A 16,355-nucleotide genomic window follows, 5' to 3' on the forward strand; every position below is an offset into this window, starting at 1 on the left:
TTTTTCTACTCGGGGGAAAAACACGTCTCTGCCTCCCATTGAAATTCTGCCTCAAAAAACGCTCCAAAAAACTCAGTGTGAACAGGGTCTTATTTCTTTCACTGTTCCATACTGTAAAATGCTGACACAGCTGTAGCAGCGGTTCACAGTATTACATCCTTCTCCCTGTTCCAGGGATAACCCCATTAATATATTCTCTTTATCATTAATTTTCCTTTTACAGGTTGTAAGTGATCAGATGAGCTGATGAGCTGTTGAGGATTTCCCTCCATTACCCAAGTGGATGAGATGTATTGGGATTCTAGCAAGGCCCCTGAATCACCATCTCCTTCTAGTCTGGATAATGTAACTATAAGATGTCAATCATATGTAAATTTAATTGTAGCCTGAATCGATCTGTGGTTTCCACTTCTCTTGACTCTGCTCTGCTGTATACGACAGATCTTCAGTTTTCACTCTTCCTTTCTGCACTCCCTTCCACTTAATAACAAATAGTAGAATATATTTATAAAGATGGTGCAAAGAAAACATGGCGTCGCTGTCTCTAGAAACGAATAAGTTTAACGTTTCCTTCTTACTATGGGCAACACCTCCGCTCTCCTTCTAAACTTTTTTTTCCTTATAGCTCTTTGTTGAGAAATAGCTTCTCTTTCCCTTCTACCATTCTAATATCATATTCTAGTTAACTTTAGCCAGCTAGACCAATTGGCCCCTAGCACAGGTGGTCCATGCCCCAGTAGCTCCCCCCTAGTTACGCCCATGCCTAATGCTGTGATGGCAACAGTCAATATAGGGGCACCAATGTGACATCCCACCTGTTAATTTGGGGTTTTACAATATTACTTCACAGTCTTTTATGAATATATCTGGAGGTAGATGCACCCTGATATTACATTGCATTCAGTAAGAAGAATGATATTACAGCTGCCCTAAAACATACAGAAGAGCCCAGCACTACAAATACCGGAACATACATTTATCATGACAAAAATGCATAATTTCATGTGTGATGTGTGATGTTATATCATACTTGTCTACTCTCCAGTTTCGTCCTTGAGTGTCTTGAAATAGGGGAAAGCTCTTGCACTCCCAACAGTGCAGGCAAGTCTCCCATTAAGGCTGCTTACACCTGCCACTCGGGGGGCCCTGCTACATGTCATTATATTACTTCAAATAGAACTGTGGGAGGAATCCTCCAACTCACCTTGAATGCCGGTTTTCTGAGCTCTGCGCCTGGATCTCCGTGACGGCTCACGGTGTTGAAGGCAGAGAAAAACGAACAAAAGTAGGGGATCCAGCGCAATCAGTTAAAATAGAACAAAGTTCCAATTTTATTGGGATATTTAAAACAGAATAAATCCCGAGTGTGGTATTTAGAGATAGGTAGATAAATGCCTACGCGTTTCAGACGCTCTCCACGTCCTTCCTCATGGCTTTTTTCTTTGAATTCCATGGGAGATGTATAAATATGTATTCTGTGAGCTGCTTCTTGTTTTACGGCTGCAGGCAACAAGAATTGTATCACTTATTTCTATGGTGTGTAAGGGAGGCAGGTACTCTGCTGGCAGTATCATTTATTGAGGCACTCTACTGACAGTATTATCTATTGGAGGTGCTCTACTGGCAGTATTATTTATTGGAGGTGCTCTACTGACAGTATTATTTATTGGAGGTGCTCTACTGGCAGTATTATTTATTGGAGGCACTGCTGGCAGTATTATTTAATGGAGGCACACTGCTGCAAGTATTATTTATTGGAGGCACTGATGGCAGAATTATTCATTGGAGGCACATTGCTGCAAGTATTATTTATTGGAAGCACTGATGGCAGTATTATTTATTGGAGGCACTGATGGCAGTATTATTTATTAGAGACACTGATGGCAGTATTATTTATTAGAGGCACTCTGCTGCTAGCATTATTTATTGGAAGCACTGATGGCAGTATTATTTATTGGAGGCACACTGCTGCAAGTATTATTTATTGGAAGCACTGATGGCAGTATTATTTATTGGAGGCACACTGCTGCAAGTATTATTTATTGGAAGCACTGATGGCAGTATTATTTATTGGAGGCACACTGCTGCAAGTATTATTTATTGGAAGCACTGATGGCAGTATTATTTATTGGAGGCACTGATGGCAGTATTATTTATTAGAGGCACTGATGGCAGTATTATTTATTAGAGGCACTGATGGCAGTATTATTTATTAGAGGCACTCTGCTGGCAGTATTATTTATTGGTTGCACTGCTGGCAGTATTATTTATTGGAGGCACTCTGCTGGCAGTATTATTTATTGGCAGCACTCTACTGGCAGTATTATTTATTGGTGGCACTTTGCTGCTGGCAGTGTTATTTATTGGTGGCACTTTGCTGCTGGCAGTATTATTTATTAGAGGCACTCTACTGGCAGTATAATTTATTCGAGGCACTCTACTAGCAGTATTATTTATTGGAGTCACTCTACTGGAAGTATTATTTATTGGTGGCACTTTGCTGCTGGCAGTATTATTTATTGGTGGCACTCTACTGGCAGTATAATTTATTTGAGGCACTCTACTAGCAGTGTTTTTTTATTGGAGTCACTCTACTGGCAGTATTATTTATTGGTGGCACTTTGCTGCTGGCAGTATTATTTATTGGAGGCACTCTGCTGGCAGTATTATTTATTGGGGGCACTCTGCTGACACTGGTGTTTGTAGAACATAAAAATGCCTTACTTACTGATACAATGGCAGGTTAAAATACCAGTTCCCAGCAGAATGCTGACAAGCCACAATGTTATGTGAGGGAGGTAAAACAGGTGGAAAATATTGATGAACATCCACTCTCACACCTGTCAACTATGAAGAGGGTGACAGCTTAGTATTATAATTGCACACAGGTAAGGCTTTTATAAGGTGCCAGTCACACGGTTACATGTAGTTCACCATGCTGGCTAGAAGCCTAATCAAGCTCCATACTATTAGATCAGGTGGACTGCCCAGCATTTTTTAAGGGTACCATACCAAATAATGGCACTCCATTCTAGTCAGCATGTTGTACTATACGGACTGGCACACCAGAATATCAGAAGACCCTCGGTGGGCCCAGGCTCTAAAAAAATATAGGGCCCCATAGGTCCAGCAGAAGACAACCCCATGGAGGTGATTTGGAGACAATCACTTGCCACCACGGTCTATTTCTAATGGGATGATTCACAAATAACCTATTAGACCTTAATGATGATGGACCCTTAGAATCAGTTTCTGTGAAGGGCCCAGAGATCCTCCACTGCACGTAACCGTGTGACTGGCACCTTACAGATTCCTAAGGGTATGTTCACACGGCCTATTTTCAGACGTAATTCGGGCGTTTTACGCCTCGAATTGCACCTGAAAAAACTCCCCTAATACGCCTACAAACATCTGCCTATTGCTTTCAATGGGAATTATGATGTTCTGTTCCCACGAGCCTTTATTTTACGCGTCGCTGTCAAAATACGGCGCGTAAAATGACGGCTCGTCAAAAAAAGTGCAGGACACTTCTTGGGACGTTTTTGGAGGCGTTTTTCATTGACTCCATTGAAAAACAGCTCCAGAAACGGCCGTAAAAAACGCAGCGAACAACGCGAGTTGTTAAAAAAACGTCTGAAAATCTGGAGCTGTTTTCGCCTGAAAACAGCTCGGTATTTTCAGTCATTTTTGCTCACTGCGTGTGAACATACCCTTATATATGTGCCATTAGAATACTAAGTATCATCCTCCTGAATGATAGGTGTGGGAGTGGGTGTTCATCAGTATTTTGCAAGTCTTTACTCCTCTGATGGGGGATTTAGGATGAAGATTGCAAAATCCCTCAGACTTCGCCTCCTGGTTTAGTCCTTGCTAAATCTAATAGTGACACACTGTGTAATACACAAACCAGGATTTATCAAATCTGTATGGTACTAATTGGTGGAATTTTTATTTTCCTTATTTTATTTTTATATATACTGTATGTATTTTCTGACATTTTTATTTACTTTTATTTTAAATGTAATTATTATTTGGCTCGGATTTGCAAAAGAAATCCCATCATTGCATCTCCAGCCAGTGTCTTTCTATCGATCACTGTTATCAGTGATCGAATGTTAGATCCCTGGCATGATACTGTTCGGGTAGCCCTATTCCTAATATACCCTGCCAACTCTTACAGCAAAGAGAGTCATTTCTCTGTCACATACAGTAGCTGGAACCTGGATTGTGCAATACGGACTACTGCTTCCAGACAAGTAAAAGCCACTTCTTCCTTCATACTCCTCAATAAATATGTTTTATGTTATGTTTATGTATATTTAATGTTATTCTATGAATATGTTTGGGGCACTGCTTAGCACCAGACTATGCAGCCACCGGGGGACATCTTTACGCAGTTAGGCTACACATCAGCATTATATGTACATTTCTGTGGCCAATGTAATGTCCAATGTATCTAAAATAAAAATGAAGCAAATATGCAAATAGTCTACATTGAAAACATCTAAAGCCTCATGCACACAACCATAGCCATGTGCACGGCCGTGATTTTTGGGTCGGTCGGCAGCAGAGTGTCACCCGCAAGCCGCCCACAAATCGCGGGCCGTGCACATGGCCACGTCCATTATTTCCTATGAGCCTGGACTGCAGAACGCGGCCGTAATAAGACATTTACCTTTCTTTCTGCGGTCCATGCTCCTGGGCCATGCACGGACTGTGGAAACCACGGTCGTGTGCATGGGCCCATAGAAATGAATGTGGCCGCAAAATCATAGGCACCTATGATTCTAAACAAAATGATATTATGCAAATCCTGAAAAGGTACTGGCGTATTCTCAGTTCTGATACAGATTTGGTAGATCAGATCACACAGTGGCCTTCTGTCACGTATCGGAGAGGGAAAAACATTAGGGACAGAGTCATGCACAGTTGTTTTGACCCCATTATACCTAGGGGTACGTGGCTGGATAGACAAATACCAGGCACTTTTAGATGTGGTAGCTGTAAAGCTTGTGATTTCATTCTCAAAGGGAATAGCTTTACCAGTGTTGCAACACAGGAAAAGTACAACATTCGGGATTTTGTCAATTGCAAAACAGCGGGGGTGGTTTACCTTATTACATGCCCATGCCCCCTAAATTATGTGGGCAAAACGGCACGACAATTTCGGCGCCGGATAAGGGAGCATGTTGGAGATATTATCCATGCTAGGGACACCCCAATATCTAAGCATGTGCATGCTAAACACCAAGGCCATGCAGCATGTTTAAAGTTTCAAGCAATTGAACTCATTAGACCCCCAAAAAGAGGAGGTGACTGGGACAATTTAATTCTACGCAAAGAAGCCCAATGGATCCATAGACTGGCATGCATACAACCAGCGGGCTTAAACGAGCAGACTAATTATACGTGTTTTATTTAATATGCAATACCATTCCTCTTTAGGTGGCCAATATTCACCTTGGGTTGCCTTTTTGGGTGGGTGGTTTTATTTTGCATAGTGCACTATGTTTGATATGGCCATATTGGCCAGCCAACATATAAAGAGATCTTTTGTCAGAATTTCCAAATGGGAGGGACTCCGTAATCTTGTCCACCTAATATGTGTTTATAAACTAAAGAGTTGCTTTGTGAGGTAGTCCACTTGCGGTGGGTAACTGTCCCGCAAGACATACTTACAAAATAAATTATCGTTTTGCTCTTACCTTCCTCTAACTTGGCAGTCCGGGCGATACGTCCTTGGCTTCTACTGCGCCTGCGCGTTCGGCATGATGCGGTCGATGATGACCCCTGGCTGTCAGCTGACGGCGGGGGGTAACATGGGCAGGTGTCACGAATCGAGAGGGTGCTGTGATTGGTCAGTTCATGTAGCGCCGCCAAATACGAGGGGTGGAGTTTTGGTGCTTATAGTAACCCAGCGCCTGCAATGAAGTATGCCGTTGACATCGATACGAGCATCTCCCCGTGACGCACAGCAGAATATCTGCTGTTGAATATTATTATCGCTGGTGATGAGGCCAGAGTGACCAAGATACGGACCCCTGAGGATGAGTATCTGAAACGCGTAGGGTCGTTCATTGTACATGGAATGTCTGCATAGGGGACAGTAGCATTGTGTTACACCCAGCGCTAGGAGATCCGGTGATTGTTTACGGACACTGGTGCTTTTTGGGGATTGTACTATTGTTGTGCCCAGGATAAATGCTGGTTCCAGTAAAACATTGTTACAAACACTGAGATATATTTATCATAATGACTCAGTGTTTCTTGTTTAATACATTTTTTAATTTTCACGGTGGGGCTCATTTCACAGTGGTGTGTTACCCCTGTTTTTAAAACGAGTTACTATTAAAAGGTATATTTTACTCAGTTGTCACTTCAGTGAACCTTCTAATTTTTTCATATTGTGGGAGCACAATTATATTTATATCAATTTATACAGTGAATTTATATTTGCCCGCAATTCTCCCCTGGATTTTAAGGGAATTGCGACCGCAAAAGCACGTTCGTGTGCATGGGGCCTTAAACTTTTGTGTATACAGTTCCTGAGCAGATCTATGTGTGTCTGTGGTTACAGACTACAAAACCCTGTGCGTAGTCTGATCCTATAGACATTTGCTACTTCACTCTCTTCTTGATAAACAACAGACAGTGGTTATCTCTCTATCTATCTATCTATCTATCTATCTATCTATCTATCTATCTATCTATCTATCTATCTATCTATCATCTATCTATCTATCTATCTATCTATCTATCTATCTATCTATCTATCTATCTATCTATCATCTATCTATCTATCTATCTATCTATCTATCTATCTATCTATCTATCTATCTATTTATTTCATATCTATCTATCTATCTATCTATCTATCTATCTATCTATCTATCTATCTATCTATCTATCTATCTATCTATCTATCTATCTCATATCTATCTCATATCTATCTCATATCTATCTATCTATCTATCTATCTATCTATCTATCTATCTATCTATCTATCTATCTATCTATCTATCTATCTATCTATCTATCTATCTATCTATCTATCTATCTATCTATCTCATATCTCTCTAGTATAAACAACTAGTTACTTACTTTGCATAGTTCTGAAATCACTGCCAATTTTAATTATAAACTTTTTATTCATATCCACATTTTTGCATGTACGCTGTTGCCTCAAGTTTTAATCCTTCGTTACCAGTTTAAACAAAATCACCAATTAGGCACATGAACACGTCTGTATTAATCTCATTAAGGTGATGGCACCAAATAAATTGGAACTATTTTTGAGCCTTTTTTTCTGTGTTGCTATGGCTTTATCAGGCCCCTGGTCATATACAGAGACCTTCCAGCTCAGTCATTTAGAGTCACTCAGTTGTGGAATAAATGTAGCATTACCATCTTTGGCTGAAAATTGCTTTCAGCCTTTAAACTGCACTGACTAGTTTGTAGTTAATCTTAGATCATTCACTCGCAAAAATTAAATGAGCCAGAACGATGATCTTTTTTTCCCTTTTTTTTTTTAATACATGACAAAACAGTTATTTGTTCTTCCCAGAAGATGCATTAGATTCATATAAAGTCTTATAAAAGAGACTTGTGAAATGTAATTGTTTTTACATTCAATGATAAAGACGTTTATTAATCCGCAGCCACCACGCTATACGTCCACCTCCTGCTGCAAATCCTTAGGTATCTAGCCAGCCTCTGCATCACTTCTTCACATGACAGCCCACGATCATACAATTTTTAAGTTAAGTCTTATGTGTAAGATGATGAGATGTAGAATTACAGAAGCAATATAGAAAATATTATCAAAACAACAGCCAATGGGATCAATGAAATGATATAAGACTCTGTACACATCTGAGTTGGAGGTTCCTTTAGGAGCCTCTGCTGCAGATTCTGTTGTTTTTGCTGGACAAAATAAAGCAGCAAACAGCAGATAGATACCAGATAAATAGATAGAGATAGATAGATAGATAGATAGATAGATAGATAGATAGATAGATAGATAGATAGATAGATAGATAGATAGATAGATAGATAGATAGATAGATAGATAGATAGATGATAGATAGATAGATAGATAGATAGATAGATAGATAGATAGATAGATAGATAGATAGATAGATAGATAGATAGCAGATGAATAGATAGATAGATAGATAGATAGATAGATAGATAGATAGATAGATAGATAGATAGATAGATAGATAGATAGATAGATGATAGATAGATAGATAGATAGATAGATAGATAGATAGATAGATAGATAGATAGCAGATGAATAGATAGACAGATAGATAGATAGATAGATAGATAGATAGATAGATAGATAGATAGATAGATAGATAGATAGATAGATAGACAGACAGACAGACAGACAGATGATGATAGATAGATAGATAGATAGATAGATAGATAGATAGATAGATAGCAGATGAATAGATAGATAGATAGATAGATAGATAGATAGATGATAGATAGATAGATAGATAGATAGATAGATAGATAGATAGATAGATAGATAGATAGATAGATAGATAGATAGATAGCAGATGAATAGATAGATAGATAGATAGATAGATAGATAGATAGATAGATAGATAGATAGATAGATAGACAGACAGACAGATGATAGATAGATAGATAGATAGATAGATAGATAGATAGATAGATAGATAGATAGATAGATAGATAGATAGATAGATAGATAGATAGAGTTAAAGGGAAGCTCAACAGTTGGAGACCTCTATTGGAATGCATGTTCCGGATGATGATTAGAAGTACAAGCCACTTCTAGTGGATGACATATACAGATCATGATGCTCATTACAAGTGGTGGACAGTGAGAAGACGATGATGGCTGCTACTTCCCATTGCTGGAGAGAAGATAACTAGGTAACAACATGCTTGTGGAAGGGACAAAGTGGGTTGGGTCTGGCGGGACTGCTGGAGTTCTCTATTAAACAGATATAGAATAATAATTCTGTCATTCTATCAGTTGCTCAACATGGTGTTTTGAATTAAAAAATAAATTATACTGGTAATTATTATTATTATTATTATTATTATTATTATTATTATTATTATTTACGTTCATGGGAACACTGCTGAACTTTTTTTATTTTTTATTATTGTTGAATTATATCAAAATATTCCATACTACATAACAAAAAAGACAAAGAAAATGTTCCGAGTTAACATTATATTAAACAAAGTATTATGTAGTACAGACACTATCCCGAAAGCTGCGGTACTTTTTTTAAATTTTTGATGTCGTGTTGGAAAACAGAAAACTGCTGTAAAAGCTATCTTCAAAATTACACCTAAAATCTAATGTGCCTCGGAGTGTAACAATATAACATGGCATTATAAAATATTTTCACTGACAGGTTATCCAAGGCACAAACTTATGATATGGACCCATATACTGAGTCTAATGCCTTTCCTGGAAGTTCACTGAACTTTGGGGTCATGCTTTTGAAATAAGGGTCACAGACCTCACTCACTGGTCCAGCAAAAGCTGTTACATTCTGTTGATAGACTTAAGGTGTGTGGGACCAAAGAAGACGCAAAATCAGCCATCCAGATGATAGAAGAACAATGCTGAAGACACCAAAATAACATTGCTATAATGTAATAGAAACATTAAAAAAGGGTAAAAGTATTAGTGTTCCTTTATCAAAATGACAGCTTAAGAAAAAAAACATTGTCACAGAGAGTCTTCAGAATGCACACAGCATTTCCAAGGAGCTAAGAAGCAGTGAGGGTGAACCAGCCAAATAATATGATATACCCTGCTGAGAAAAAAAAAATGTTTTTCTTAAAAAATACTCAGACTTAGGTTGTGTCTATATAAAGCTTATCATAAATCTAAATTCCAAAATGTCCTTAAAATAAATCAAATTTAAACTATAATTGAGGTTTATGAAATATAATGATGCAGGTAAAAATATATAAAAAAAAATGTATAATAAAAAAGATAATAAATAATCTATAATAATAAATATATATTATTTATTGCTCATTTTCTTAGGATTTAACATGTTTTAATATTGTATTTTTTTCTTGTTTAAATTGTTTATTTTTAATATTTTAAATATTATATAATGGATCATTCATATAGAACAAATATTAATTTACTTTTAATGTATAAGCTCTATAACTACTATATAAATATATATATATATATATATATATATATATATATATATATATATAACTACTATATGAATAAATGAATACAATGTTGCTTCATTTATATATTTATATATTTTATATATATATATATTATTATTATTATTATTATTATTATTAACACACACATATATATTGTTTTATTATTTATTTATTTTTAAATATATAAAAAAGGCTTAAAATAAACTTCATTTTTTTTCTCCCATTTAACCTTTTGTAATTTAGCATTTTTTTCTTTCAAACAACCTGAAGCAGATAATTTCTCATCTTCTAGGCTTCACTACACTTTTATAGAGTGAATAAATTGCAACTTATTTCCATGAAATCCGCAGACGACACAGGTTTTTAGTTTGCATAAAGGCATAAAGAGGTGTCTAATATCTCCAATTTTTATCTACTAAGTGGACATTTGCATCGGGATAGAACAGAGAAAGAGCCACATCCCCTCCTGCAGTGACAGCTGTACCAGAGGATGACATCTGACAGCTGTGACAGCGCTGAAGGGGCAGTCAGATGACTTGCTGCCTCTATGATCCAATTACAGCACACATTCCTCTGACAGACCCAGCAGCTTGACTCCTGCATTCGGAAGGACAGTATTGATCTTTTGTCAGAAACCAGTTGCCTGCTTGAAATTGTGCGCTGCTGAACTTTGAAAAGCCATAGTACCCTCTTAAATGATAGGGGCAGCCAGGTTATATTATTCAGGTACAAAGAGAGGTTCAAAGGGTAGGTGCTAAATGCTGTATACTTGAAACAATCATAACAATATGACAGGCCAATCATACTCAAGTAGCCCGGCTCATCTCGCTAGCTACTGTCTATGATTTTCCTTGATGAAAAGGCCATTGCAATTAGCGCATGCCGGATTGTTGTGCTGTGTGACAGCAGACTAGATGGAATAATGGCAGCTGCCAATAACTGTAAGTTCTTGAAAACAGACAATTAGGTCTATAATTCGTGAGCTGCTAGTCTCTCGACTTCAGACCTTTGCTATACTTTGACTGCAAACTATACAAGGTCAAAACAGGGTAAAGGCGCAGTGAATGAAAGACTTGGCATTGGGTCAATTTTTTCTTTAACTGTTAAAGCTGAAATATCAGATGCTTAGGTTAGGATTTGCTGCACTATCTGCTGGTGTTGTTTGGAAATTGCATAGAAATCCCAATGTACATTGCATAGAATATTCTTTATATTCATGTTATAGACTCTATGGAGACAAAAAAACAATTAGGATAAATTAGCATCTCTATCTACTCAGAACTATGTATGTAAAGCCTTTAATAGGTCTTAATTATATATATATATATATATATATATATATATATATATATATATATATATATATATATATATATATATATATATATATATATGTATATATATATACTACCGTTCAAAAGTTTAGGGTCACTTAGAAATTTCCTTATTTTTTAAAGAAAAGCACAGTTTTTTTCAATGAAGATAACATTAAATTTATCAGAAATACACTCTATAAATTGTTAATGTGCTAAATGACTATTCTAGCTGCAAACGTCTGGTTTTTAATGCAATATCTACATAGGTGTATAGAGGCCCATTTCCAGCAACCATCACTCCAGTGTTCTAATGGTACATTGTGTTTGCTAACTCTGTTAGAAGGCTAATGGATGATTAGAAAACACTTGAAAACCCTTGTGCAATTATGTTAGCACCGCTGTAAACAGTTTTGCTGTTTAGAGGAGCTATAAAACTGACCTTCCTTTGAGCCTGTTGAGAATCTGGAGCATTACATTTGTGGGTTCGATTAAACTCTCAAAATGGCTAGAAAAAGAGAGCTTTCATGTGAAACTCGACAGTCTATTCTTGTTCTTAGAAATGAAGGCTATTCCATGCGAGAAATTGCCAAGAAACGGAAGATTTCCTACAACGTTGTGTACTACTCCCTTCAGAGGATAGCACAAACAGGCTCTAACCAGAGTAGAAAGAGAAGTGGGGGGCTCCGCTGCACAACCGAGCAACAAAACAAGTACATTAGAGTCTCTAGTTTGAGAAATAGACGCCTCACAGGTCCTCAACTGGCAGCTTCATTAAATAGTACCCGCAAAACGCCAGTGTCAACGTCTACAGTGAAGAGGCGACTACGGGATGCTGGCCTTCAGGGCAGAGTGGCAAAGAAAAAGCCATATCTGAGACTGGCTAATAAAAGGAAAAGATTAATATGGGCAAAAGCACACAGACATTGGGCAGAGGAAGATTGGAAAAAAGTGTTATGGACAGACGAATCGAAGTTTGATGTGTTTGGATCACACAGAAGAACATTTGTGAGACGCAGAACAACTGAAAAGATGCTGGAAGAGTGCCTGACGCCATCTGTCAAGCATGGTGGAGGTAATGTGATGGTCTGGGGTTGCTTTGGTGCTGGTAAAGTGGGAGATTTGTACAAAGTAAAAGGGATTTTGAATAAGGAAGGCTATCACTCCATTTTGCAACGCCATGCCATACCCTGTGGACAGTGCTTGATTGGAGCCAATTTCATCCTACAACAGGACAATGACCCAAAGCACACCTCCAAATTATGCAAGTACTATTTAGGGAAGAAGCCGGCAGCTGGTATTCTGTCTGTAATGGAGTGGCAAGCGCAGTCACCAGATCTCAACCCCATAGAGCTGTTGTGGGAGAAGCTTGACCGTATGGTACGCAAGAAGTGCCCATCAAGCCAATCCAACTTGTGGGAGGGGCTTCTGGAAGCATGGGGTGAAATTTCTCCCGATTACCTCAGCAAATTAACAGCTAGAATGCCAAAGGTCTGCAATGCTGTAATTGCTGCAAATGGAGCATTCTTTGACGAAAGCAAAGTTTGAAGGAGAAAGTTATTATTTCAAATAAAAATCATTATTTCTAACCTTGTCAATGTCTTGACTATATTTTCTAGTCATTTTGCAACTCATTTGATAAATATAAGTGTGAGTTTTCATGGAAAACACAAAATTGTCTGGGTGACCCCAAACTTTTGAACGGTAGTGTATATATGGCTGCAATAGCAGGGCAGGTGGGGTTCGATTCTAAGAGGTGCAATGGTGCTGCCCCACCAACCTTAATCTGGCTCTGCTCTTGGCGTTCACATTTAATGTACCCATATACTTCTATTAGCCAGGCATATGCTAAAAGAGTGTCTCACTGGCATATGTTTGACCAGTATATGTTGGTATACTGAAGTATGCTGTGCAGTATACATTTTTTTGTCAATGGCAGAGGTATGCAATTGTTAAAAAACTGTTCCTTCCAAACATAATGCCTCAACAAAGTGATAACTTAGACTAACATACATGAAGCAACCCTTGGACTAGTGCCATCACAATGCCTGGCACCACAAATGGTGCTATACACGACTAATTGAACTACTGAGCGTCAGTACAGTGGAAAGTAATCTGCTCCTCCATCAACTTCATAGCATACTTACACGAATATACCCTTAGCTGGTGATCTGGTGATCTACAGTCCTGTCCTGTGGTCTATCCAACTGCTGAACCACTCAGTTTGCCAGCAGGTAAAAATCACGATGCTTAACCAACCTTGTGGTGTAGATTATGAATTTGGCTTTTTATTCCAGATAGAATTGCTCTTTGGTTAGGAATCTGTTACAAAATAGTGTACATCATTACCACGGCCACACACATAGATGGAGATGTGGACTGTAATATTTCATGATAAACATCAAAAACAGGAATGGTCACGAACACTTTATGCACTGATACTAAGACCCATAACATTTATCTATCTGCCCCCTTCATGGTACAAGACCCCACATGCCAACAAAATAAAGAAAAGTGACATTTTACCGACTCCTTTAACCTCATCCCTATAAACTTATGTAAACCATTCGCTGTTCTATTCAGTCTGTCAATCATGATTAAACTGTATTAGCGGTGACAGTGGGGAATTCAGAAAGATAAATTGTTAATAATGTGGCCCACTGTCATGTACACCGTTAATTTGTACAGCTCGAAGCTAAAAATATGCTTCTAAGTCTTGCTTAAAACACTGCAACGTATCCAAAGTGGTCTCAAGAGATTGCACAAACTTATATTACTTAACTGGAAGGAATTATTGTGAGACTAAAATTATTCTATGTTCTTCTCTTTAGCAAGACCAGAAAGGCGAATTTAAGGCAAGGTGAAGGAAAGAGCTCTATGGGGAAAACCCACTTTAATGTATCCGCAATATAAATACACAATGATAAAATGAATTCCCTTTCTTCTTCGCAAATACACCTGAACTTTGACCTTCACAGACTGCAGCCTCTGAGGTAATATATACATTTAATCTATTGCTGTCCCTGTATGATACATGCCTTGTAGAGGGCTTGTTGTTTACAGTAAAACATTACATTTCAAGACAAGTAAGCGCCGTCCAGGTCCTCTATGAGGAGACAATAGTTTTGAAGGAGAAACATCTTTCTATGAATTTAAGGATTATTACAAAATATACATATTTCATCTAATCTCTTAAAAATCTGCAATGTTTATAGATACAGATGGGAAGTAATCTGTGTGGAGAAAAGAGAAATATTTTTGAATATTTTGAGAAGCAGTTTTGCACCACGTGTCATTTATCAAAGACCATAGGATTCTCCCAATGCCATTACTATAGTGGGTGGAGAGATAGCGTCTTACCTGGGCCCTGGTGCCTGAGGGGTCCCATAGGCCACTTTGCCATATAAGAAGAAGCCAGTATTATAAATAACACATGGTGGGACCTTGATACAGATTTTTTTATTAATGCTGCAAGTTACGCCTCTGGATGATTCATTATAATGTATAGAAAAGGTAGGTAAGATATTGTATGAAAAATGGAAAAGCCAGACCCTGCTGCTTTCTTGGAAAATTGGCAACATTTAGAGATACTGCCTTTTCCCCTAAGTTCTGTGTGAAGCGTGCACATCGGATCCCGACTAGAGCTCCTCCACCTGGGGCACCGTCACTGCCAAATTTCTAAATTTCAAAGACTGAGACAAATTGCTGGAACTTGCAAGGAAACATGGGCCTCTAAAACATACCAACCAGGAGTGAAAGTCTTTCCTGACTATTTGTTGGAGGTATAAAAACAGAGCTGGAGTCCCGTGCAGAGCGCTAGTATTGGCTCTGCTCCGGGAATCTGTGGAATTCCCTGACATCGCTGTCGATATATGGACAGTGTTGTCAGGGTCCTCCCCAGAGCGGAGTCCCGGGAAGAGCGCTAGTATAGGCTCTGCTCTGGGACTCTGTGGAATTACTTGACATCGCTGTCCATATATGGACAGTGTTGTCAGGGTCTTCCCCAGAGCGGAGTCCCGGGCAGAGCGCTAATATTGGCTCTGCTCCGGGACTCTGTGGAATTCCCTGACATCACTGTCCATATATGGACAGTGTTGTCAGGGTCTTCCCCAGAGTGGAGTCCCGGCAGAGCGCTAGTATAGGCTCTGCTCTGGGACTCTGTGGAATCCCCTGACATCGCTGTCCACATATGGACAGTGTTGTCAGGGTCTTCCCCAGAGCGGAGTCCCGGGCCGAGCGCTAGTATAGGCTCTACTCCGGGACTCAGTTGAATCTTCTGACATTGCTGTCCACATATGGACAGCGATGTCTGGGGTTTCCCCAGAGCCGGAGTCCCGTGCAGAGTGCTAGTATCGACTCTGCTCCGGGACTCTGTGGAATCTTCTGACATCTCTGTCCACATATGGACAGCGATGTCTGGGGCTTCCCCAGAGCCGTAGTCCCGTGCAGAGTGCTAGTACCGGCTCTGCTCCGGGACTCTGTGGAATTCCCTGACATCGCTATCCATATATGGACAGTGTTGTCAGGGTCTTCCCCAGAGCGGAGTCCCGGGCAGAGCGCTATATAGGCTCTGCTCCGGGACTCTGTGGAATTCCCTGACATCGCTGTCCATATATGGAGAGTGTTGTCATGTTCTTCCCCAGAGCGGAGTCCCGGGCAGAGCGCTATATAGGCTCTGCTCCGGGACTCTGTGGAATTACCTGACATCGCTGTCCATATATGGACAGTGTTGTCAGGGTCTTCCCCAGAGCGGAGTCCCGGGCAGAGCACTAGTATAGGCTCTGCTCCGAGACTCTGTGGACTCTTCTGACATCGCTGTCCACATATGGATAGCGATCTATGGGGCCTCCC

At 39.1% G+C, this 16,355-nt stretch overlaps 1 long non-coding RNA gene across 1 annotated transcript in view; it reads left to right on the plus strand.

Moving 5' to 3' along the window:
• The first annotated feature begins 229 nt into the window (after nt 1–229).
• The window catches only part of LOC142656205 (uncharacterized), a 28,276-nt gene continuing 12,150 nt past the window's right edge, over nt 230–16,355 (plus strand). The window contains exons 1-2 of the long non-coding RNA XR_012849622.1: nt 230–345; nt 14,336–14,497. This is a non-coding gene — a long non-coding RNA (uncharacterized LOC142656205). The remainder of the gene's footprint in view (nt 346–14,335; nt 14,498–16,355) is intronic.

The sequence above is a fragment of the Rhinoderma darwinii genome, chromosome 6 (genome assembly GCF_050947455.1).
Source record: "Rhinoderma darwinii isolate aRhiDar2 chromosome 6, aRhiDar2.hap1, whole genome shotgun sequence".
Classification (NCBI taxonomy): Eukaryota; Metazoa; Chordata; class Amphibia; order Anura; family Rhinodermatidae; genus Rhinoderma; species Rhinoderma darwinii.